This window comes from Drosophila bipectinata, chromosome 3R (assembly GCF_030179905.1).
Source record: "Drosophila bipectinata strain 14024-0381.07 chromosome 3R, DbipHiC1v2, whole genome shotgun sequence".
In the NCBI taxonomy this organism is placed as follows: Eukaryota; Metazoa; Arthropoda; class Insecta; order Diptera; family Drosophilidae; genus Drosophila; species Drosophila bipectinata.
The window spans coordinates 4,456,658-4,482,936 of NC_091739.1; the positions used below are offsets into that span (position 1 = coordinate 4,456,658).

General features: G+C 40.4%; 1 long non-coding RNA gene across 1 annotated transcript; it reads right to left on the reverse strand.

Annotated features, from left to right (window-relative positions):
• Nucleotides 1–11,085: 11,085 nt before the first annotated feature.
• On the reverse strand, nucleotides 11,086–24,906 carry LOC138926570 (uncharacterized). Its single transcript, XR_011443133.1, has 3 exons — nucleotides 24,093–24,906; nucleotides 22,590–22,876; nucleotides 11,086–12,141 (listed from the first exon to the last, which is right to left on the reverse strand). It is a non-coding gene; the product is annotated as an uncharacterized lncRNA (long non-coding RNA).
• Between the last annotated feature and the right edge of the window lie 1,373 nt (nucleotides 24,907–26,279).

A 26,279-nucleotide genomic window follows, 5' to 3' on the forward strand; every position in this document is an offset into this window, starting at 1 on the left:
ACCACTAATACGAGTTCGAGTCGGATTCGAGGATCAAGTTGAACCCTCCGCCCTGCCGTCGAGCAGCTGCTCCTTGTGGCACAGACTTTGGAGAGTTTTCCCTGAGACTTCTCGGTTCTTGTGGCCCTGCCTTGGCCCCTTGCCACGATTCATTAAATTTTTGCTTCATTTCAAATGCGATTGCATGCCTCCGTCTGTGTGCCCGCTCTAGTGTGAGTGTGTCCTTGTGTAAGGAGCAGGATTACCGATGGGCGATCGAGGTGGCATATGCGTTTTCTTGGCGCGAGCTATGTGGCAAATGCACACGCAAGGAACCGAGCAGGAGCAGCCGAGCGAAGCAAGGAAGCAAAGGAGCAAATAAGGAAGGAAGCCGGAAAACAGGGAGGCACACTCAGAAAATTAGGGGTCTAAGACACTTAAATGGGAAACAAAAACACAAGATATAAGGGACTAATAAAAATAAGATTAAGAAAATAGAAGAGTAAGTTAAAAATATTATTTTAATAAATTAGGTTTTTAATGAATATTTTAAATGAACAACTTGGACTTGAAAGAAAACTATGAACATTTTAAATCGACTAAGTATTACTATTTTAAAATAGTTTAAGAATAGAATTTTAAAAAACAAATTAAACAAGAAATATTAATAATTTTTTCTTTAAGTGTAGAACTAAAAACTGCCGTGAGGCACAAAAAGTTAGGGAGAAGGAGAAATAGCATAATGAAAAGTTTTGCCCATGGGGTGACGACGTCGTCAACGGGCTTCTCCGGTTCCTTTTCCATCTCCCTTTTCCAGGAGCAGGAGTAGGACCTGAAGGATCTGAGGCAACCAAACCTTCAGCCGGTGGTGCTTTTTTTTTGGTGTAGAAATGCGCGCAAAATGCAAAAATCTCTGCCATAAAGGCACAAAAAAAAAAAAAAAATCAAAAAGTGCAAGGAATGCTTGTGTGTGAAAATATGTATATGCAAAAATAATGCGCTTGATAAAACACAAGGAACTACACACACCAAGAAGCAGCCCAAGGAGGAGGAAGGACCTCAAATAAGTGAAACATTTCCCTCAAAGAAGAGGGGGCAATTGCTCGAGGTCCTTGGCACTGCAGCTGCTGATGTGGCAAGGATATTGGTGCTGTGCGTCTGCAAAATGGGAAGAAAAATGAAAATGATGAAGCTGCAACAATGCTGGATGCCGGCTGGCTGTCATTTTGATAATCTAGAGGCCGTTGTCCCGTGCCAAGACATTCGCTCCCTTTCCTCATTCTTCTCCAACTTGGTTGACTTTCTTTTGGAGATTTATTTGCCAGCAGGCTGCAGCAGCCGCAGGACTCTTAGGATCTGCGATCGCTGGCGGGGCGTTTGTGGATATATTGTGACGTGTCACGCCCAGGGAGTTTGATTCAGACACCATCAATAGGAGCTAATTATTTTGGCATTGTTCCAACAGGGGGTTTTCCGTTCTTCTGGTTTTCCGCTTTTGGCAAGCTGTCTTCCTATTTTTGGGGTATTCTTTTGGGAAATGCTCCCCGACTCCTTTCCAGCCAAGCGGGAGTCCTAATTAAGAGAAAGTGTCAAGTCAGTTGAAAAATTGGCATCCAGCTACTTCGTTAGCAGGTTCTTAGACACTTTTCAGCTGGCATTCACCTTTTCTGGCCAATGAAAGCCCACTCGCCAGCCTCTTAACACCTGAAGTGCAACAAAGAACCAGCTCATTTGACTAATCAAAGTTCGAAGAAAAGTGAAAGGAAAACCTTTTCTGAAAAACCTTCCTGGGGCACATGCAAATCCTTGAGATGTGTGTAAAACTTCAAACCAATTAACTTGCTACCCGAAAAGAAAGCAACTTAAAACGCCTTGCGGCCAAATCACCATGAGTCCTGAATTTGAATGTGAAAAGGATCCCCCGGGGGGAGTTAGAGGAATCTAACTAAAGCTGGCACACGCGCTTTTCAGCGCCAACGAATCGGAAAATTCGGAAAAGCTGGTGGAAAATGCAAATGGGCTTTGCCTGTAGGCTCATTAGGGTTTATTGATCTCCGGCAGGAGGCAATCAAATTCACATTTCGCAACATTAACATGACAAAGGCCTGAATGCAGCCACTGGGATGTGCAGTCGAGCGTCCCTAACCGATCAACCATTCGATCGATCGTCCTCGACTGCATTGATCCTTATGAGTTCACCTCCTCGGGAGTTCGCCAAAACCCAAAGCCAGCTGAAAATTCGCAAAATCGCAGCGCGCGCGCTTAAAAAATGCAATTAAAATCCCTTACGGTCTGTCTGGTTTCCTTCTATTTCATTTTTTTTTTTAACTCGTCTGCCCCTTCCCAGAAAAATTTGTAGCAAACGTCTTTGGTTTTTCGGTCCCCGGAATATCCATGTACGAAAAATCGAAAACCCTGCCAAAGGCAACCCTTCCTGGTTTCTTACCCTTTTTCCTTTTGTCTCCGGTCCTCCGGAACTTCAGGGAGTGGCAAGGTGAGGCAAGGTAGTACGTGCAGGACCGGCCAGGTGAGGTGAGGTAGGGTTAGGTGGGGCAGGGATCGGTGAGGTAGGGTAAGGTTTCCTCCTCTCTCCGATGCAATGTGTCATGGGGTTTTGTTTGTGTTTTTTTCGCAATTGATTTGCGGAGAAAGCATCGATTGTAGGGCAATTGTGCAAAAATTGGAAAAAGTCACAGGAGACATCCGACTTGGAAAATGTCAAAAGGGGAGGGTAAGGGGCTGAGTGCCTCTGAACACGTGATAAATCTAAGAACTTTGGATATGTGTGTAGGGAAATGGTATTCCCCTTCTGAAAGTATTGAATAATTTTTTAATCAGGGTTACACATTTTATACTAAGTAATTCTAAAGCTTACTGATTAGAATAGATCCCTTGAATCATGTTTGTTTCATAAATCATTTGCCAATTGGGGAGTATAATTTTCAGCTGCTCTTAACCCCAATGGACTACTAGAGTGACAGTGATCCCCATAATAGACCAATAGAAGGCTTAACTGGCTAAAGTAACCCCCTATGTTCTAATTTTATTTACATAGCTCCCTGAGGAATGTCACAAAGAGTTCGTCTATCCAAGTACTGCTCACCCACCAAAAGTGGCCTACTTTTACCTCAAACAACTTTCTCATTGCGTTCCTTGAAATCCCACGACAAACTCAAGGAAAGTGAAATTGTAGCAACCCTCCACCGAGGATTCGTCACCCCGGGATTGATCAAAGCTGCACAGCTGCTATTTATTTAATTACCAAATATTTATTGAACATACATTACGGTTAATATCGTGCTGCTATATACCCACTCCTGTTGGGAAATTGGGAAAGGGATCGCGATTTGGGTGCGTCACGAATTTTCGCAATTTGTTAGGACTCCTTCCAGACTCCTTCCGAACAATGATCATTTCGCTTACCCTTCGGATCTCAGCCCTTGCCCAAGATTAGGTAAGCAGGGTGGCCAAGGAGCAGTGGGTCTCAAGGGTGGCAGTTTCCAGCTATCGATTGAAAATCGAACCGATCCCAGCACCCTTCAATGAAGAATTCAGTATGCATTGCCGAGGGATTTTCTCGCAAAAAAGAACTCTTATTCTTTTGCGAATAATTTATTGCGTTTCTTGAAATTGGCAATTTTGCAATTTGAATTTCGGGCGTTTGGGAGGGTTTGATCTGGGATTGTCTACAAAAGGGATAATTAGAAATTCCGATTGCAGATCACGCCAGATGTGAGATTTACCTACAACGCAATAAACCTTAATTAATATTTATTGCAAGAAATGATGCCTTGGAAAAAAAACGCAGAAAACTGTATTAAATTGAGTGTCATAAGCTCTTTCTGCCTTTGGCACTATTATTTACATTTATTACAGAAAAATGTGTACAAAAAATGTCCTTTATTGTTCGTTTTTTTCTCCAATTTTTTTCCATTAAAAACTTTTTGCGCCCGAACACGCTTCCTCCTGCCAAATAAAGCATTTTGTTAAGCTAATTTTTATCCCATTTCCAACAAAACATTTTCCCCATTTAAAAAATGCTTTTTGGTGTCTTTTTTCCATTCAAGGCACTACCCCTGTCATGTAAAGAAAGCCTTACCCCGGGCCATGCCATTGATATGTCTTGAAAAAAATTCAATGAAAAAACAGTCAAAAATTATGTTATAAATTACTGGGAAAAAGGGTAAATTCATGTTGAAAATTTCAAGTGTTTTGTAATAAGGCGCAGTACTTTCGCCCAACCCAAGATCACAAAAAATGCATCAACCCTAGGATTTTTTCAATAAAAAAAAAACATGACTACAAAGGGCGTTAAGAAAAAGAATGAGGCAAAAAGTTTGCTTGATTATTCTTTTTGTCTATTATTTTATACTCTCACAGAGGGAACCACTGTTTTTAAGTCCAAGATAAATAATTAAAATAGAGTACAGGAATCCTTAAGACATACTAAAGTTTAAGAAATAAACTGGGACGTCTAAGAATTTAAGGAAGAAATTTTAAAGTATATTGAAAATATAATAATCTGCAATAAAGTTTATATTTGAATTTAAAAAAGGATTAAAATAATTTGAAAAAGGGCAAACAAATCAGCTTTAAAGTTGTTCAAACCAAAGAAGAGTATTTAAACTTCCTTGCACTTTTTATTTAAAAAAAATCCAGATTTCTGATTGAAATGATACCCCATGACAGGGAATCCTAAAGGTAGAAACCCAAAGCCAAAACAACTACAAATTGCCGTTACCCGCGAATGCAACCAAGCAAAAGGCTGCAATCCTAAAGGAAAACATTGAAAAAAGCTAAGAAAGAGTTGTCCAAAGGACAGAACCAGTAACCTTGCGCCAGTCACTCACCCAGGCCACCCCTTGCCAGCTCGCAATCGGAGGCATAAAAAAAAGAACTAGAAAAAAATATATACACATATATAAAGAAATCCTCACCCTACTGGATGTGCCAGAAATAGCATTGGTGCTCACCCAGTCCTGCACTGAGTAGCTCTAAGTAAACCCAAAGATTTCACACGCCATGCCGTGAAAGGCGTCAGGCTCATGTTTTTTTTCCACGAGATGGTTTTCTGGGAGGGTCTGGCGGCGGGATGCTGGCAAATGCATTTTTTTACTTGACGCCTCGGTACAAAGCTGCTGCATAATCATTGAACAAGGAACCAGCAGCCAGGAGACCCTTATCAGGCGTCGAGAGTGCGAAAAATCGGGAGTCTGGAAAAGTCTCATTTGAATATTTCCGCTAAAGAAAATGGGAAACGGTGAATGTCTCTGTGGCGGCACAAATTAATGAATATTTCCGAATACTTTATGAGCTGTAGTTAAGCGATGGGCCGAATGCATTACTAATTCAGTGATCATCATTTGCATTCTGGGTGAGGGAAAACGAGTTTCAGATACAGATACATTCACAGCCAAGACCTGAGCTACGCTTCTGGTTTTTTACGCTTCCTGCGAGGCTCCCGTTTTGAGTGGAGCCACCTGTGCTCTACTGGAGCTACTTAAAACGCAATTAAAACCATGTGGCCTTGTGGAGCATCCTGGGAAAGTGCGCCACATCCAGATAGGACAATGGTTTTGTTGATTAATCATCGGAAACGCTTGTCTCTATATTATGTGACGTCTAACCCATTTGCGGCAGCTCGTAAATAATCAATATGAGATGGGGGCAAAAGTAGAGCAGCAGCCCAACCCAAATCCATTCCGCTTCCAAACCCAAGCTCGACAATCTTGAGTGTCTCGCATCCAGCTATCGGATTTCTCAAGTGTTTGTTTCTTAAACAAAAGTTTGCCTTGGCTACCCCACAAAATCGTACTCCAATCGATAGCACTAGGAAAAAAAATATAAGAAGTTATAGGATCATGTATAACTTTTAGGAATACATACAAAATTGTATTATTTTTCACAGTGCAGGGGTAAGCTCAAAGCACTTGTGTTTCTACAGTTTAGGGGATTTCAATTTTTTCTTAGATTTATATTTCTATTGTGTGCGGGGGCTTACTACACTCTTTTGTGCCCTCATTTTGTTTCGGGATCTCAATGTTTTCCTTCGGCCTAGGCGTTATTAATTGAAATTTATGCTGAAACATTTTTAATAGATTTCTCCGTATTTAAATTTGCTTCGTTGGCTCAATGATTTAGTGTAATTGGGAAATGGGGACCGATTAAGATCTCCTTCAAGTGAACTGAGAGAGCGAGAAAGTGGGTTGATTGTGAGATCATCATTGGCATATGTTCCTCCACTAATTGATCAATCGTAGTTGGGTTCCTTCTGGTGCTTTCACTGCCTAATTGAGACATGGGAAACAGCCATAAAAGTTTCTGTTCTGATCTTAGAAATGGGGGTAGTCTACTCGTCCATTTACCGAAATTGACTTGTAACCGACAAAACGGAGTTTCGAGTTTTTAATTCTGGTCGTCTTTTGTGGAAATTTGTGTACCAAAAGTGTTTTCCATTATGTTGCTGTTTACTTTTGTCCCGCGGAATAAAGAAAAGAGTAAAATCACAATGGAAGCATCCCGCCTCTGGAATCAGCAGACAGCTTTATGTGGCATTTCATCTTCAAAATTCAAAAAAAAAAAGGCAAAAAAGCTGTAACGACCTTTGTGATCCGAGCTGTTTAAGGTCTGTCATGGGCCATCTGCAAAGGCGAGTGTAATTCCCATAAAGCAGCTTAAGACACTTTCCATTCTTTTTCGCTTTTCCGGCCCTAAAAAACGGGCACTTAAAATTAAGCATAACATTTTCTACTCCGTTTGACGCGCTAGCCGAAATGATCAGCGAATGGGATGCTGTCTTGGAAGGGTTACCTCCTAAAACCTCGTAATTTACATGAAGTGCTGGCCCCTTTTTCCATCCAAACAACCCAAAAAACTGGACCAACATCTATCCCAAACTCAAACAGAAAGTTGTTACATTTGATTGCCCCGAGGTCGCGGAAAATGCAAAAAAGGGTGGAAAAGCTGCGATGGGAAAGTGCGCCGAACAGCATCCCGCGGTATTTGGGTTCACCGGTGATCTTCAAGGATCTGCTGGGATCTACCCGGATCTTCGGAGACCTCTGTCCCGGCTGAGTGTCCGCCATAAGGTCACGGATGCGGCTAATGACCGTGCATGAAAAAAGCAATGCCCAGTTGCACAATTAGCGAGACAATGCCACCAAATGGCCCCTTTGAGGAAAATTTGCATTCGAAATCAGCTCAGCGTGGTTTTGATACGTTTTTTTTATATTTTATTTGGGACTGTTGTCCCCGCTTGTGGACACTTTCTTTGGACATTTTTATTTTCTTTTGTGATTTACTTGGCCAGTGGTCGGAGGAATGAAGGGGTAGCGAGGATTATCTGAAGGGTTCATCCAGTTTTTGGGATGCTGCGTCATCATTTATCCGCTCGGCTTGACCTATTTTGCCAACTCGGCGAAAGGGGCTATAAATGTCAGTGACGTCATTAAAGTTTCATAATTTATGAAAAGCCGACTCGCCGACCAGCCATTCATTCTCTTATTTACGGAGTGCAGCGGTCGTTGACTCGCTGCAATTAAAGAAAAATTAGTTTGATTTCCATTTCAAGTTTTCTGGATTTGGATCTTTGGAGTGGTTTTCGAGCACGCGCCAAACCCGGAAGTGGTTCACTTACACTTACCCCACCTTCCCGCCATCCCCTGGCACCTTCTATGCTCCATTTAAGGTATCTAATTTTAGCCATGATCTTGAAAACAGTTTCTGTTCTCATATTGGGGGGCGCGCATCGTAATTTTGAGCCGTATGTCAGCATGGCGGGAAATTGGGGCGATCCTGCTGCATTATGCCCATCAACAGTCACTTATTCCGAGATATCCAAGAGAGCCTCGAGGGGAGATATCTCCAATTGAATGACAGCTGCACAGATCTCGTTCTGGGTTTTGTAATTTTGCGGCTTAACTTTTGTTAAATTTAATTTTCCCGAGATCGAGACCGAGATGCGTGCGGCATTTGATGCCCCAGTTGGGCTACCGTTAGCTCAGCCTCCAAAACCACCCCACTATGGGAATTGTACAAAAAACACTTCACAGGGCTGAGGCTATATCCTTTTAGTCGCATTTTAAACTCAATTAGCGCTCATTAGTAAATAACTGGCGGCACTAAGTGCTGGAATCATTCACAAAACGATTGCACAGGAAGAAAAGGCCTTTAAAAATATAAAGATACTACTTTTAGTAAAATCTTTGAAATCTGCAATACACAAGATACCATACTTCATAAACTCTAATGTAAGCATAATTTTTTTCAGTGCGGTCCAGGATTATTGCCTCCCAGCCTAACACGCAACTCTTCAGGCTCGAATGGTTGCCTCCTCAGGAGCCGCCTGCTTCAGTCCACCAAGCTAAACGGAAACGAACATTGACAACGACAATTGCTTGTTATTTGCAAAGCGAATTCCACCGCTTCATCAAGTTCGAAGGGAAGTCACTGTATGGACTCCACATGGAGTGGTCTTCAGAGGGGGGAGAAGGACCGAGGACCCGGTCACACAGTTGGGGCCCTTCATCTTCTTGTGTCGGTGCCGGGGCGTAATTATAATTATGAGATGGGATGGGTTGGCTTTTGGGTTGGTCGGGTCTGGCCTGGTCTGGTCTGGTCTGCAGATCGGAGCGGAGGTCCAAAGAAAGCGCCTGGAGCAGAGCGGAGCAGAGCCAATGGCGGGGCAGCATCATTACCGCCAGTCGAGAACCGACTTGAGCTCATCATTGGCATGATTATCAGACGGAGAACGACATCATCAACAGCCGCGCGAATTGGTGCGAGACGCACTTTGACTTGTACAGCAGAAAGCTCTTTATACTCTACTTCAACAATCATGTTTTGAACAGAATTTAAATATTTTAAAAAATATATTTCAGAAAAAAAATGTTTGATCTTTTTATGGTATTAAAGCTTTAGCTCTAGCTATGTGCAAGATGTAAGCATTCTTTTAAGAAACTCAATACACAGTTCCTATAAAAATGTCTTTAGTACTCCAACTTGTCTTATATTTTACATTAATTTTAAAATTTGATTAGTATATTAATATTTGTATTAAAAAACAAGTATACGACTTGGTCAGTTAAGTGGACTTCTTCGTTGGTTGCGAAGGAAACATAGTGCGTGGCATGTTGTGAGACTTTGCAACACGCTCTCGAGTCCCCCCAGCAACTTCGGCACTTATCCCCACCGAGAATCCAGCGAGAATCCCCAGAGGAGACTTTGTTCTTGCTCTCGTTCTTTGTTGTTCTTGATTTTTTGCCTTTGTTTGTAATGCAATTTTCAAAGCGCGAGAATTACAGCGAAACAAAACAATGAAAATCATCTGCAATAAATGCCCCAGTCCCAGTCGTAGTTGGGGTTTCATATAAAGGTACTGAGAGAAAAATCACAGAGGGTATATTGATGAATTATTTCAAAAATTTATTAAAATAAATGATAAAATATTTGATAAGATTTTAAAATAAGACTAGTAATTTCCTTTAGTAAAAGTAATCCAATTTTTCCATGTGCATGTCTCAAGTTGGGGCTTTATTTTGTTTGTATTTGTAATGAGTGTCTGTGGTTGCGGTTGTGGAGACTTCGCCTTGGAGCCCGGGGCCCAGGAATCGGACAACCTATAGCCTGGGGCCTGGGAGCAGGTCCGATTCGGAGGGAATCGAAGCCGGAGTTGGAGTATGTAAGTGTGTGGGACTGGACTTCAATTTCAATTTAAATGAAAACAAACTGTAGTCACTTTGTATTTATGTATTTTTTGCTTTGCTGGTGGACGTCGTTCATTCAGCTTGTTTGCATCTTTAATGCTTCGTGACTTTTGAGTGTACTTAACGACACAGATGGATGGACCCTGCGTGGTACATGGTACGTGTGCGATGCAGTTTCAGATACAAAGTGCACTTGCAATTGCATTTCGAAAAAGGAGATGTAGGATTTCAGCCTCAGATCGTGTGAGAGAGGAGCTTGGCTTTTGATCTCCAAGGGAAGTGTTAATTGGTTTATTATGAAAGCTGTTAACATGATATTCCCCGAAGTAATTTTTGCTAAATTGCTAGTTTCCTATTTCAGAGAGTGACTGGTTAAAAATTGCCTTGAAAAGGGAAATAAATTCATTAAATAAACCATAACTACACAATCAAATATATGTATATACCATCTTGCAAATGATTAGCCTCTTAGACCACCCGTATGTGCAATTTATATTCTATTATTTTTAGAAATATTGTTTGTTTCTTCTCTAAACAGCTTGTTTGTTGATAATGTCTAGAACAGTTTCCCGTTATTTTAAATGACTAACACCCGACTTATCTGAAACGCATTCCGTTTGGCCACCCAAGCATCCCGCGTTCGCTTGCCACAAACTTCACGCCTTACGAAAATAAACAGAAACATGAATGAAACTAAAAACTTGAACTCGGACTCGAAGTGCGATGATTGTGGGAAAGGCAGAATCCATGGTTGAGGATGAGGAGCATGGCCGAAGTAGAAGGGCCTGGACTAGCGCCTAGGCCAAGTGTGAACAGCATTTGACGCATTTTGCACGCCTTCTTCCAGTTAAAACAATTGTTTGTTTCCACATTTTCTGCGAATGCTTGCCTGGCCCGGAATTTGTACCCCAAGCAGCGACAACATCCTCAGCTTCATCCAGTACTCGAATCTCAAGAGCTCCAGACACCAGAACCCAACAGAATCCCAGAAACCAGCTGACAAACGGAAATGCTGAGCGCCGTCTGTCATATGTGGTATTGTATGGAGCTTGTGTATGCGCCAAAGTTATTTTGAATATGCAAAAAATTATGAAAAAACATTGCATAAATAACAAAAAACAAAAGAAAAACTTGCGAAAAGGGGAGCAACGTACAATGCGAGGGAAACTGAAGTTTAGCAATGAGATTGCTCCATTATGAAACTGGGAGTTCTTAAAAACGACACCCTTTGAAGGTGTATGGTTATTATGATAACTTTTTTAAGATTTTTAATATATAAACATACGTGTAGGAAATAAAGAATATATGTATCTCCAAATAAACTCAGTCGATGTATCTTCGTATCGTTTTATTTTTCTTTAATATGAAAGTATCTATGAAGTACATGTATATAAAAGCTTGATATTACTTCCATTCTAAGAAAATGCAAGTCTGAAAACCCACACTCTTCTGAATCAAGAGTATTTCAAGATTCGTGACTATCCAATATTGATTTTGAAACATTTTTTTTGCATAACCCTCACGTTATATATTTGCTCTGGCTGTCGCTGGCTGTTACTTTGTTGTAGAACATACAACAACCAGAGGCTGGCGACGCGAAGAGGCATCCAGATATTCCAAAAGACACTGGGTCGGACCAGCCAGACGGTCCAAGGGCTCAACAAAGCCAACAAGTCGATGAGGAGATGGCGATGCGATGGAATGGGATGGGATGGCGGGTATTGTATCGAGACATGCATATTTGAAGATCATAAAACAGGCAGGAGGAGATGGCCTGCCAGTTGTTTCGCTTCGCAGGCGAGTGTGAAATTGTCAAGTTGTTTAAAGTTTACGCAGAGTATTAAATATTTGCCAATCGGCGTTTATAGATCTCGGCTGATCTGGTCTTGGGTCTTTTTTGTGGGTCCATTTTCGTTATACATATATATGAATATTTTTTTGCCTTTTATGTTTCTTCTAATTTTTACTGTAGCAAATTTTTAAGCCCAAAAAAAAGGGAGGAGGCGGCTTCAATTTGCGTGGGAATATTCTAAACGGTCGTTTTTATTTATTTGGTTTTATTGTTTTTGGCCTCCAGATATCGACGGGCATGATAATGATGATGTTTATTTGTGTTGACAACAGTGTTTGGCGCGCAGCTGTTGATATTAGTGTGTGGCTGTGTGGAGGCTGATCTTCCCTTTGGGGCTCTCCTCCCGCTTTTAATTTTTTGTCCGTTAAAATATAGATACTCTGTATCAGTATTTGTGGGGATCCAATCTAGGGTTTGGATGCTAGGGTGGCTCCAATGTGGCACAAAAGTGCTTTCAGATATATTAGGTTTCGTGATTCCTCAATTTGTATGCTTTTCTTACAAGTCCACCTTAAAAAGTATTTGTATGGGATGCTGGATCTTCAATATCCTAGGCCTCTTCTGGGTACTTTTATAGAGTTTGCTGATGCTGGGGCCTTAGATAAACTAGAGTGGGGGAGTTCGGAGAACAGAGGCTTGTTTTAATATCTCTTCAGCAGTTCTGTGTGGGGGCTGCTGGGTAAACTACAACAGCTCATCCAGCTCCAATGTAAACACACAGATACACACATACACGTATTGGGACAAAGTGCAGCACAAAATAAACTGGCATGGGCTGCATTAACTAAATGCATTGACCTTTCAGCTCCAGCCTCAGTCCTACAGTTCTACAGCCCTCAGCCTCTCGGCTCGCTTGGTGGCAGAAATACGAGTTTTCCGTGTATCTATCCCCATGCATGTAACAACCTAACTGCACGACTTGGAATTGGGATTGTATCTGTATATATATGGGTGTGTATCCCCCATATCCGAGCACTAGTGTGTGGGGAGTTGTTCTTGAACTTGTCCTGCATCTTTTCTATGTATCGCTCGCCTTGCATTTTCTTCGTGTTGGCGTCGATGGCCATGGGGGCATTTGATTTGCTCTTTTATATTTTTAGATTATCCCTAAAAAAAAACATAAAAAAGGGGAACATTTTGGACTTGGGGGAGCCATAGTTGAAGGGGGTGGCCAACATGTAATTGCCATAAATTGATGTTAAACTTGAACTCTGTGTGGCTGACAATGTAGGAGAGAGCTATCAGAAAATACATAAAACTTGCAACCATGCCGGATTTTTATTTCAGTGAGTAATCCGAAAAAAAAATCATTTATATTTGCCTTCACTCCCCTCCGGTTCTGTGCCCATTATATGATCGGAAGTAAAGTGGCATGCCTGACGAATATTAAACATGAAAAAACCTAAATGAGTAAAAAATCACCCAGACGTTCCGATAGTATTCCCACGGGACCCACGGACATACAGGCACAAAGGCGAAAACAAAACTGCCGAGGAACATAAAACACATTATATCGATACAGGGCGAAGAAACAGCCGTCCTATTTGTCCGAATCCCAAATAATCGCGAATGTGCGCTAAAAACCAAACGCAAACCTCTCTCGATAAGGAACAAAGCCAAGCAGGCGTATCTTTAATATTTTCTAATCGCTTAATTTGCTTGGTTTTCACAGGATACGAAGACAGGTATATACATATGCCCGATGGCAGGACCACCCGATCATATCGACCGACCACCACCAGTCAACCACTAATTGAAGGGCAATCTCTTTATTGGCCGATGAATTACAATCACAGGAAGCAAGTGCACAAAGCGGAAATCTCTCTATTCAGAGCTCTATTCTACATTTTTTGCACACACAATGACCAAGGATATACGGATGCCGAAAATGGCAAATGAATGGACCGTAGGACCGATCCGAAAAGGACCTGATGATGACGTACAAGGTCCTAATCTCTCGGCCAGCTATCCAGGTTTCAGGTTCAACATTGTTGCTAATTTTCCTCGGGGCTGACCGCAAATAATCGGACAGGAAGCTGAAAAACCCCTCGGAGAATAGACATCACATGTGTGTGGGCTTTAATGTTGGACAATTTCATTAGCAAGTGTCTGCAGGATACAAGTCTCGATTTTTTGGCGGTATCTCCGTTCGGTTGGGTTTAGTGCGTGCTCCATAAGTTTAAGTGGCTTTTAATGCCTCTATCTTGGCGCCCAATTAATTTTGTCCAATAAAACGAAAATTATATGCATACGCTAATACATTCAAGCCCGAATGCCCGAAAGTATCTGTGTGTGAGCACGAAGGGCGTTCAAAGCGTGGCGTGGAAACGAAAAGATTTGCAGAAATTTTGGCGCCAAAATGCAAGTTGATAAACCAGTTGCGTTGCATATTTGCCTCAAATCCTTTTTGCGCCTTTTTTTTAACGTCTGCACGTTCCAAGCAAAAGTGAATCTGTGTGAGTGAGTCGCTTATCGGCGCTCGTCATTGAGGCAGTCAGTGCGGTCTACATTTATAGCGAGCTTTCGCACACACAGCCTCAGATACTTTTGCGTTTGAATTGCGAAAAAAAGGGTAGACCAGAATGAATCCGTAATACTCTTTCTATTAGCCTCGAAGTGAACCCAAGTGACCTTTTTCAAGTTGGAGAGGTATACCTAGAGAAATTAGCTTTTGCTTACCTATTTTATATGTTTTGAGGCTTAAGTACTAGAAATTTGAAGGTTTCTATTTAAAGAACTTATATTCTCAGACAGGAAGGTTAAAAAACTATAGTTTTCAATGGAAGTATAAAAAATAATGCCTTAAATTAAATTAAGTAAATTATACCCCACAAGTTAAAATTAAATTTGACAAATGCAGTATCGTAGCATCACTTCATGATCTCATTTCACAAACAGGATATGGATATCCCACCTAAAATCAAGACCTGTGAGATTAATCTAACAAACTAAGATAATTGATAGTCTTCAAAGTACATCCGTCGAGACAAGGGTATGGAGTACGGGGTGCCCAACCCATAAAAGGGATCCCACCAGAATCCGAATCAGACGGCGAAGGCGACGCATAATTTGTAATAAACCTCCAGGACTAATGTGTCTTTCTACCTCCGCAACCGGCGAAGACCAACGCCTCCCCCTCGTCGGGACCCTTAAAAAAATTAAAGAGCGAAAACAAGAGAGTCATAAAAATCAACTGCCAAGAATGAACGAAAAATTTGAGCCTTTAAACTTTTCACTTAATGAATCTAAGCGGAGTGAGCGGCACGGAGTTGGACGTGATCGTCGCCGTCATCATCCACTCGCAGGTAGTAAAGTTGTGCAACATTTTTTCCCAGGAACTTTTGCTGGTGCCTGGGCTTTGCTTTGGCTGGGCTCTCCTTGGCTATGGGCTCCTTATTGAAGCATATCGAGAACTGGTGCCACAGCATTCCATGGGACATCCACCGAAAGCCAGGGCAAGGCAAAAACTACCAAAATGCATGCCGGCAAACACCGCGGAGGTATCAAAGACCTAAACAGCCACAGCCATTGATCAATGCTATTTGTTGTTGCACTGTCTGGTTAGAACTGCAAGCTTACCTGACCAAACCATTTAGCGTGCCAGACACATTTTCGGCGAAATGTTTTTAACAGCCAAAAGTGCAGGGCCGCTAAAGCCGAAGGATCGCCACGGATTGCCAAGGAATGGAACGAAACGGATTGGATTGAATCGATTCGAATCCGGACATGCGAAAGTAAGGAAATTTCTTATAATCGGTACTATTATAAAATAGAGGGTGTATTTTTTTTTTTAAATTCAAAGCCCAGAGCTAAAAATAAAATAAATAAATCAAAATATTTCCCGCCTTATCTATTACTTTCAAGAAATTATAATAAAACATTCTTTTAATAATTTACATTCCCTAAAAAGCCCTTTTTAATGAAGTTGCAACAATTTTTAGTAGGTATACCTCATTCGAATTACAAAATACCAATCATATTTATATCTTTTTTTAGGCTGGTCGGCGTTTTCGAGACCAAGAAGAGACCAAGGAATTCGCCAATTCGAGACCCTGCGTGATTAGAGAACCAAATTGTGCATTTCGCCGAGGTTTGGCTCCATCTCTCTGGCTCTGGGTCTTGGTCTTGGGGCTTGTGTTATGGGGATGGGGTTTTTGGTATTGGGTTCTCGGTTCTCGATAGGAGTGTGAGTGAGATTTCGAATTGGTCTCCTCGTCTCACCCACAATCGCGACATCTTTCTCGTTTATTGAAAGCAGCAAGAAGTACATGTCTGTTATCGCTGTTTGCCAAGATCGTTATGTGTGGTTCCCCATCTCTCCGGGATTGTGTGTATATGTGTGTATTTCCAGAGATTGGGTTTGCCTTTATAGTATGGAGTTTGTTTTGTGAAAGACCGCCAAAGTGCTGGGCACAATCGCTTTCGTGGTGTGTGACGCAATTTTGGCGCGAAAGTTGGCGTCTGTTTGGAGTTTGGGGGTCAGGCTGATGGAGATAGCATTTTAATTCACGAATTATCTGGAGAATGGAGAAGACGAAAAACCTCGGAGAAAACAAATTCCCACAGCACTGAACCTTCCGTTTTCCTTTTTCCGGTTTTCACTTTCGCCGGAAGGAAATGGCCTCAGACTTCCTTTTCTGGGCAAACTTTTGGCGAACTTCTGGAGATCGGAAACCCATCCTTGAACTGTCCTAAGTAAATAGATAGAGACAACACAGACCTGACCACATCCTGAGACTGAAATGAGAACGGTGACGAAGCGGAGATCTGGCGAAGCCGTTAAGCAAAGTTCGATTGACCGCAAAAACCCCAGAGAGCAGAAGTAGAACCGAAGTGACATTTGGCTGTAATCCAATACGCTTGAAGAGGCTGCGAATGGTTTTTGGTCAGGGCTTGTCTTACATAATCGATGCACGCATTTCAGTTCATGTTTCTCGAGGATGAGCAGGTTCTTAGGATCCAGAAGCAATCGGACTGGGAGGGCGGAACAAGGGACAGTTAGATGCGAACTTGGTATTTGCCTTTGAAGTGTTTGCTTTAGCGGGAAACCCTCGACATTCCGGTGGGTGTGGCACCTGTGACTAACTGTTCTTGCGCAATCCTGGATTTCCGATTCGTGGAATTGGACCGCAAATAGTCCTTCCACTTTTCGGACCTCCGGTGACAGTTAAATGGCCCGAGAAAGAGATAGTGCAGATGACATACGACACTGGGTCGGATAGGGAAAGTGATCCCGGTCTAAGGATGCGCCTATCGGGAAGGACAAATCTAAGCACTGCACTTGAATCCGTTCGGACACTTGAGGCGAACAATTTTCTCATCATTGCCAATGCGTTGGGTCAATTAATGGAACCAGAGATAGGACTCCGCAAAAGGATCCTCCCGCTCGATGGACAAACACCAGTATCCTGTTGTGCACTTCGCTTAGTCGTTGACACTCCAAATAAAGTGCAACAACGGCAAAAAGATACTTTTTTTACGGCTAGTTAGAGATATCCCTTGTTGGACAGACAGTTTGACATTTTTGTGTTCCTGTCGCCGCCGTCCTGTGGTGTTCCGTTGTCCTGTTAAGCAAACAAGTGAACCTCAAAGAGTGTTTGTCTGTCTGTGCGTTGAGCAGGATCTTAAGACGTGGGGACACATCAGCTGAGCCGGGAGGTGCTGGGAAAATTTTTCTTCAATCAGCTGTTGGTCGAAACATAAAAATTGTTGTTGGCGACACCGTTATGGGAAAATGGTACCTCGTAGGGGATCGGTTTTTGGTTTTTGGGTTTTGGGTTCTTGATTTTTAGGTTTTTGGGATCTCTCAACCGACTTGTCCTGAAGTGTAGCTAAACCTGTTTGACTTTTGTTGTTACCACTGGCTTTGGTTTTTTAGCTGTGTGAGCTGAGCCTCTAACTTGTTGCTGCTTGGGCTGGAGTAGGTGTGTTGGTGAGCTATTGTCCTGATTTTCTGACCCAACAAAGGCTCAGCAAATCATCAAGTGCTGCCGAGTGTACAAGGACGACGAGGACGATGATGATGATGATGGGAATCGATGTCGGATTGCAGCATCATTTTTCCAGCTGCACGAGCGTGGCGAGTGGGCGAAGAAATGAGGGATAAGGAACAGGGATCTTGGTTCAGAGGGGTCCCGAGAATCAACTAGTGTTTGGGAATCGTACCTGCCGTGTGCTGATCTCACGCTCGCCAAACAATGCCAATGCCAAGTCAGTGACAAAGTACTGGGCTGGTCAGGAGAGGACAGGTTGCTGGTTGCTATTATGGATACCCTGGATTTCCCATCACAAATAGACCCTAATAACGCTATTTCTATTGCCATTGTCTCTCCCCTCGAGGTGTTACAATTGCAGAATTATTGCCCTGGGAAACGGCTCCACCTTCGTTTCTGAGGACCACCGAGCGGATTCCGGGTCATTTGGGTCCTGGTTGTAAACTCACTCCTTGGATCATTAAATTTTGACAGTTTAGAGGTATTGAAAAATAACAGTAATGACAATAAAGTTTCTCCAACTTTTGGTTCAATATTTTAAAGTAACTTCTAATTTTAAGATTAGGAATGTACAAGGTTGGACGTTGGACAAAGTTCAATAAACCTCCCAAGAACGCATGACGGTCTAATTGCGAATCAAAAGCCAATTCCCCAGCTAGTTTCTCGATCTTTCTTCGGTTTCACTTTTCTCCTTTCGAAGCGAGCCAAAGTGCATAGGAAAAAACTGAATTTGTCCGTTACAAAAATCTGCCACACAACGTCTGGGAAGCCGAACGAGAGTGTTTGTGAGTGTGTGTTTATGTTTGATAAAATGCGATATGGGCACATTCCCTTCTGGCCGCCGAAACTCCCCTTCGCCGGGCTTGAGATTGAGCCTCCCTGCGAGAATGCGAGAAGCGAGAAAACCGGGAGAACGTGACGCGACTCTCGCAGCTCAACATTGAGCCCTCTCTGCATGTGTTTATGCCCCCCATCTCCAGGCCAGGCGGAGAATCGGAATGAGAATGAGGCTCAGCCAACATAAACGGGAATAACGTATTTTTCTGTCGGTGTGGCAAACACACACACACACACACACGCCAGTACTAAAATATATACATGGAGGCAGTGAAGGAAAGATAGAAAATAAGAGATCCCCTCCCCAACTAACCCCCACATAAATGCAGAGAAGAAAAACAATGAATGCATTATAAACTATTGTCTACTCTCAAAGATAACTAATACTGTTCAATATCTAATATGGATATTAAATTCTGGTTACTAGATGTATATAGATAGATAGATGTATATTAGACATCTCATAAATATACATCCCAAATAGATGTATATTTTGTAGTAAAAATAGTACAACATTTCTCTCTGTGTACTTCAGCATAGAGTGTCAACTTTTCAGAGCCGAAGTCAAGGCAATAAAAACCATATAATTGAAAACCAGACAGAGCAAAGGGAATAGAAAGATAGATCGCGGGGCGAGTGCTAACGGGTGTGGGGCAGCACTCTGTTTTGGGCACTAATAGCGCCCCAAAAATATCTGAAAGATTAGATGCCCAGGCATTCGAGAAAGGGGTTCAGGCTTCAAGGTCTTGGGCTCCATGTTGGTTCCATTTTGGGGGCCGACGACGAAAGCAAGACACTTATGATTAATGTTCTGGCAAAATTTAAAATATATTTTTAACCCCATATGAACAACAACGACGACGAGATCGGAGCGGAAATGGAGGAAGTCTTGGTATGGTTTATGTTCTGCCAAAAAGTGTTGGGGTGGATTGGTTAAGAGACTGGTTGGGGGGACTAGAAGGGGTGGTGGTAATGGTTTGGGTATGATCATGGCTTTGGAGTATGCTCGACATACGGGGCAGATCACCAGCCATGAGATTAGTCGAGGGGAGTGTAATGTTTGCTTCGTGCCATTTCCATAAAGAGGAAGTTGGAGTTATTGTAGATGAAATTCTCGGAAAGCGGCATTTGTTATTGGGGGAGGATGGAGTTGAGAAAAATGGGGGCCCCCGAAGGGTTTGGAGTAATTTCATCTGAAAGAAGGAGTATAGCATCATCTAATCTCAATAGGATTGAATAATGTACACAGCGTTCGGCCAAAACACAGATTTTTTTATAATTGCCCTTAAAAGTATGCAACTGTTTTTGTTAATAAGCGACAAATCAATATATGCAATAATTTTATTGTTTTTTATTGAAAAGAATATGATGAAATATGTATATAAGAAAAAAAAGCCATGACTCAATAACAAATAAACCTTCAAATATAATTGCATTTCAATCACCTTCTCCGAAGTTCATTAAAAATGCATGAGCAATTATCACTTCCACGAATCATTTCATGGCATTCGCATTTCGGCCTGGCCCATAAATCAGTCCAGTTCGAATCGAGATCAATGCACGTGCGAATACAAAATGTAAAAAAATTGTTTAGAAATAAGGACTCGAATTCACCGGCAATACGAGAGCAAATTGCGTAGTCAGGAAAGTGGACAACATGATAAATGACCTGGACCCAGCCCATAAACGATGCTGTCACTGGGCCAAGTGTGTGTGAAGATATTTTCCCAAAGTCGGCCAAAGAAATAATAATAATAAAATAGACAGAAAACTGCGACAGACAGTTGGAAAGAAAGAGTATTGTAAAAGTAAACACGCCAGGATATCAAGTGTACATGTCTCGGCTCGATTCGGATGGGATCGGATAGTGAAGAGCATGAGTTATGTTCGGTCTGCAAAGGTCTCCAGTTTCCTCTCATCTTTGGGTTTCTGCACTTGCAACTGTAGTCGAAATTGCAGGCATTCTGCCCGAACAGATACACCAAAGAATCAGACAAGTCCGATCCGAAAGAGAGTATCGTGGGAATGGGCATTGTGACAAAAACAAAAAACAAGTAGGAATATGGCATTGTCTGCGGGCTTCAAGTGTCGCCATTCGTTCGTCCGTGTTTTCTTAGACAAATGTTTCCAATTTTTTGTTGTACTTGTTTTCCCATTGCTTTCCCACTGGTCACAAAGAAAGTGTAGTACGCGTTTACCATGCGACTAGGTTACAGGAGACCTTCAAGTGGTCAGCGCTGGGAAAGACAATCAGAGACAGTCTAATTTCGTGCGCGGGCCACTTGAGTCCGGAGGAAAATAAAAGAAATGGTTGGGCGTGCAGCAGTCCCTGGACCAAAATGAAGGAGTAGTCCTGCCGAAATTTCCGAACCCAGGGGCAGATGCATTTGGCGTGCGTGAGAGTCAGTTTTGGTCATGACCAACGTGGATGTCGCAATTGGAAGAAATTTTCACAATACACTTTCTCACGACCTATGAAATAGGTGTCAATTTTAAAGGCAAGCAGGGGGCTTTTCATTGTCTTCACTTAGGCAATACCTTTAAACAATAATCTTAATTTTTAAATAAAATAATCGAGTACTAGTACTGACCTAGTACCTATCTACCTCTGAAAAATGAAAGAAACTACTATAGATATTTTAATATTTAAAGAAAAATAGATGTTTAGTTTTCCCAAAACTCTAATCTCCATGCACATGTTGCCTTACAGATACAATCACAACAGTAATATCACTTTGCACTTTGAACCTGTTGGTCGGGAATTAAGTATTATTTATGATACCCTAGCGACATTTTATGGCCATTAATATCGACTCTTCCGGTCGGCGGTCAAGTTCAGCAACATCGAAAGGAAAAAGGTCTTCAGACATCGTAAATCAATGAAATCCCAATCAAATAACTGCGATATATACTTAACACAAAGGTACGAAATCCAGCGTCAGATATGGAGGAGATTGCATGAATGAAATGCGTATGGAAAGGAAAGAATTTCGATTTGAACAGGGATATGGCAACAATGTTGCTAAGTCTCGGCAAACAGTTGAAAGTTTGTTGCTCCGCTATTTATTCAGAGATAAATCCCGGGCTGTTCGATAAGCGTGGCATGGAGGAGCCCTCGGGTTTCGGGGTCTTTAGAGCTGGGTCGATAGGGCATCTTGGCGATAAAAAGTATCAACTCGGAGGCAGCAACAGAATCTACAAAATTTGGGAAAAGAAATCCGCGTTTCTTTATTTTTGTGGGCTCTCGATAAAACCTCGACTAACTGCCAGTAACTGCCAGTTTGTTTGATAAGCAAATACCAGATACGGAGATACTGCCCAGATGCAGTCGCAGATACGGATACGTTTGGCCGAAAGATACGAGTTGTCTGACAGAAGTGTGCAAACATATTTGAACTTAGTTAAAAGCGCGTAAAAAGTCGATAAATGTCACTTATCTGTTTGTGGGTTGTCAATAAACAATCAGTGGTTTGGGGAGTGTGGGCGGAAGAAAAGGGTGGGGAAATAAGAAAAGAGAAATATTTAGTTAAGATTCTGCGGGCAGCGTTAAAAAATTTCGGAGCAGATTCGGAAAGGAAAATTCATTAATAGCTTTTAATATATAAAAGATACCAGAAACGGACACCCATAAGATTTAAAAAATTAACATGAATATCAAAAAAAAAAAAATGAATAAAATACATGTAAAAAAAAAAAAATTTTTTTTAAATATACCAAAGTTATTTGAAGTAAAAACACAAAAAAATAACTAATGCCAGCTGCATTAAGGTCGCCAGCACGTGATTGTCGCAGTTTTGCTCGCTGAGTAAACGCCCCCCTCTAGATGTCCCCTTGGCTAACCCCCCTCGCCAACCCGCATGCACGCCACTGATAAACTGAAATTTTATGAATGAAGGAAACTGATTTTTGATTGCCTCATAACCGGCACGCCGTTATTTCCCGCTGCTTATCAATGAAAGAGCGCCAAGCGATTGTTGCTCTTGCGCTGCAATCTGACGAATACTTTGCGGATTCGGAGGCGGCGACAATGCTTTTGAAGACTGACCTTGAGTCGTGCCTGCCAGAAGATACAAAAATACATATAATTCAGAAGAAACAGAAGATATACATATGATACCCCACAAAACGAAAGTGTGCAAATAATGTGAGGACCAGCCAACCAACACACATGCCCCGAATGTACCTACACATGTAGTGTATCTGAAAAATCATATTTTATCTTACCACGGAAATGACTGCGACGTGCTCAATGTGGCATTGTGCGCCTCCTGTTTCCCCTGGGCTTTAGTCAACCAATTCGCTACAATTTCAGTCAGCAATTCATGCAGACTTATCACATATAGCATGCATATATGTATGTGCATATTTTTGTATATATTTCATATTATTTTATTTGGTTTTCTGCTTCATTCAATATTTACTAAGGCTGGCGCGTGCTTTGGATGGGGAATGAAGCAAATAATGGGTATAGCTGATAGCCACTGCTTTAATTAATCGAGTCATAAAATACCCTGTTATGTAGATTTTTGTCAAATTAATAGTAAACTTTGTTATAATTATTATATATTTTTAATGGATGAAATTCAATTCACTTAAAAAATTAATTTTAATTTATGCGATAGCTTTTTTTTAAAGAAGTCCGAAGATTAAGTGGAGTCCGTTTTCTCAGTCAGTTTACACTTAATTATCACCCACTAGTTATATGAGAAAAAAAACATAAAAATATTATAATATTTAATCGGGTATACATACATTTTTTAAGGAAATGATTATGGAAAAAAAGTACTGATTTCAAACACACATATTAGGAAAAAAGATTAGTTTCACACTTGAAATTAATTTTATATAATGAAGTTTTCCTAGTAAAACATCAAAATAAATGCAAAAATAGTAAAAAATTTTATTAAGCGCAGGATTTAAAAAGGCTAGAAATGTTCCTTCAAAAATCCTTGCTTTTTAGTTGATATTAAAGACACTATCAAAGGTTTCTAGTCTGCTTGCTAGCTTGAATAGGTTTAGAGTGTTTAAAAATTTTTTAATTTTTAAATTTTTAAATCATAAATAAAACATTTTTTTAAAAACGTACTATAAAATAAATAAATTTGTACAAAAAGTAAAATCAATTAGTCAAAGGTATGAAACTGATTAATTATTTAAATTTAAATTCTTACCGGATTATACAACTTAAAAACACTTCAACAACAAACTATGGTAATTGAAAAAGGTATGAGCGTTAAATCGAATAAAGGCGTTAAAATTTTACAATAAAAACGTAGTATTTGGTGAAAATAGGTTCAATTATCACAATGAAGTGGACGATTCTAGTGTTTATCGTTATGGGTGCCCTGCCTCCTCGTGGATTTCCATTTCCACCAATGCATATTTAAATAAACAAAATAAATTAATCAAGAAATAATAATGAACGATCATAAATGACCCATCTTTGGTGTTGGGATACGTACATATATGGTTGGGACTTTCTACAGATTCTATTTTTTGCCAACTGCCCTGATCTACCAAATTTTCTAAGGAGGGGACAACTACGGTTTTTGTGATATATATCCGATCATAACAGCAAGGGTATATCCTCAAAAAAATTGACTATTCGATATTTTTATACCCTTGCAGAGAGTACTATAATATAATATGTAGGTCAAAAGTGAAATGAAAGCAGTGAAGGAGACATCTCTGACCCCATAAAGTATATGTATTCTAGAACAGAATCACCTCCTGAGTTGATATAAGCATGTCCGTCTGTCTGTTTCTCAGGGAACTTGTCTATCCGATTTTAAACCGTTCTCTCCGTTTTTTATCGACTTGAAACTTTGCACAAACTTAGGTATTTTTGAAGATAGAAGCTTGGGACCTTTTTTTTAATTTTTGATTCTAACAATTGGTTTATATTAAAATTCTAATAAGGATCGGCCAATTATATGCGATATTTTCGATATATATCTGGTTTTATCTGCAAGGGTATATCAACTTTTGACTTTAGGTTTCCTTTCTTGTTCCAATTTAAAGTCTTTCCGGATTACATAACTTAAAAACAGCTAAACAAAAAACTATTTACATTGAAAAAATTGTTACGGTTAAATCAAATAGAGGCGTTAAAATGTATAAGAAAAAAGCACAATAAAAACGTAAGATTTGGAGAAAATAGATTCAATTATCGCAATGAAGTGGACCATTCTAGTGTTTATCGTTATGGGTGCCCTGCCTCCTCGTGGATTTCCATTTCCACCAATGCATATTTAAATAAACAAAATAAATTAATCAAGAAATAATAATGAACGATCATAAATGACCCATCTTTGGTGTTGGGATACGTACATATATGGTTGGGACTTTCTACAGATTCTATTTTTTGCCAACTGCCCTGATCTACCAAATTTTCTAAGGAGGGGACAACTACGGTTTTTGTGATATATATCCGATCATAACAGCAAGGGTATATCCTCAAAAAAATTGACTATTCGATATTTTTATACCCTTGCAGAGAGTACTATAATATAATATGTAGGTCAAAAGTGAAATGAAAGCAGTGAAGGAGATACCTCCGACCCCATAAAGTATATATATTCTATAAAGGAGGATAAAGGATTCTATAGGAGGTGATTCTCCTGAGTTGATATAAGCATATCCGTCTGTCTGTTTCTCCGGAAACTTGTCTATCCGTTTTTAAACCGTTCTCTCCGTTTTTTATCGACTTGAAACTTTGCCCAAACTTAGGTATTTTTGAAGATAGAAGCCTTTTTTTTAATTTTTGATTCTAACAATTGATTTAAATTAAAATTCTAATAAGGATCGGCCAATTATATGTGATATTTTCGATATATATCTGGTTTTATCTGCAAGGGTATATCAACTTTTGACTTTAGGTTTCCTTTCTTGTTCCAATTTAAAGTCTTCCCGGATTACATAACTTAAAAACAGCTAAACAAAAAACTATTTACATTGAACAAATTGTTACGGTTAAATCAAATAGAGGCGTTAAAATGTATAAGAAAAAAGCACAATAAAAACGTAAGATTTGGAGAAAATAGATTCAATTATCGCAATGAAGTGGACCATTCTAGTGTTTATCGTTATGGGTGCGTTGCCTCCTCGAGGATTTCCAATCCCTCCACCCCATTCTTAAAGAAACAAAATTAAAAAATTAAATAAATAGTTTTCGGCAATGGCCTTTAACTGTTTTTAAGTTTTTAATATTTGTGTTTATCTTATAAAACATAACATAAAGTTGGAAATTCCCACAGATTTGGCCATTTCTTTGGGCCAAATGATCCGATCTACCCAAATTGCGATATATATCCAATCTTAACTGCAGGGGTATATAATCTTCGGCTCTGCGCGAATTACCTTCGTAATGAAATTCTCAAAAGATTGGCTATACGACATATATAATATTTTCTAGTCGATATATATCATATGCCAATTAATTACACTGTCAAAGATTTAACCTAAAATGCTAATTAATTACAAGGGTAAATAAACTTGGGGACTCCACGAAGTTTTCTTTTCGTTTTTTTTTAACATAATACAAGTCATAAGTTATAGTCATGGAACTAGTTACATAATTTGAGCATAGAGAGTTTCTAGGAAATATGTTAAACAATTTAGGCAACAGAAAAATAAAAAAAAAAAAATTATTAAAAACTGGCACTACTAAGAATTTTTGGGGCAAACAAAAAAATTTTAAACTCAAATTTGATCTGCGTAGGTATTTTAGGATTCATTGTGCCAAATCTGTATGTTTCTTGGTCTCTGAGATCCACGCGGTCATACAGACAGGCGGACAAAAGGACATACTTTTATCGCCTTGGCTTATTATTCCGATCAAGAATATATGTGTACACTTGAAGGTATATACATTTAGTACTACTCCGGGTATAATAAAGAATATTTTCCGGAAAG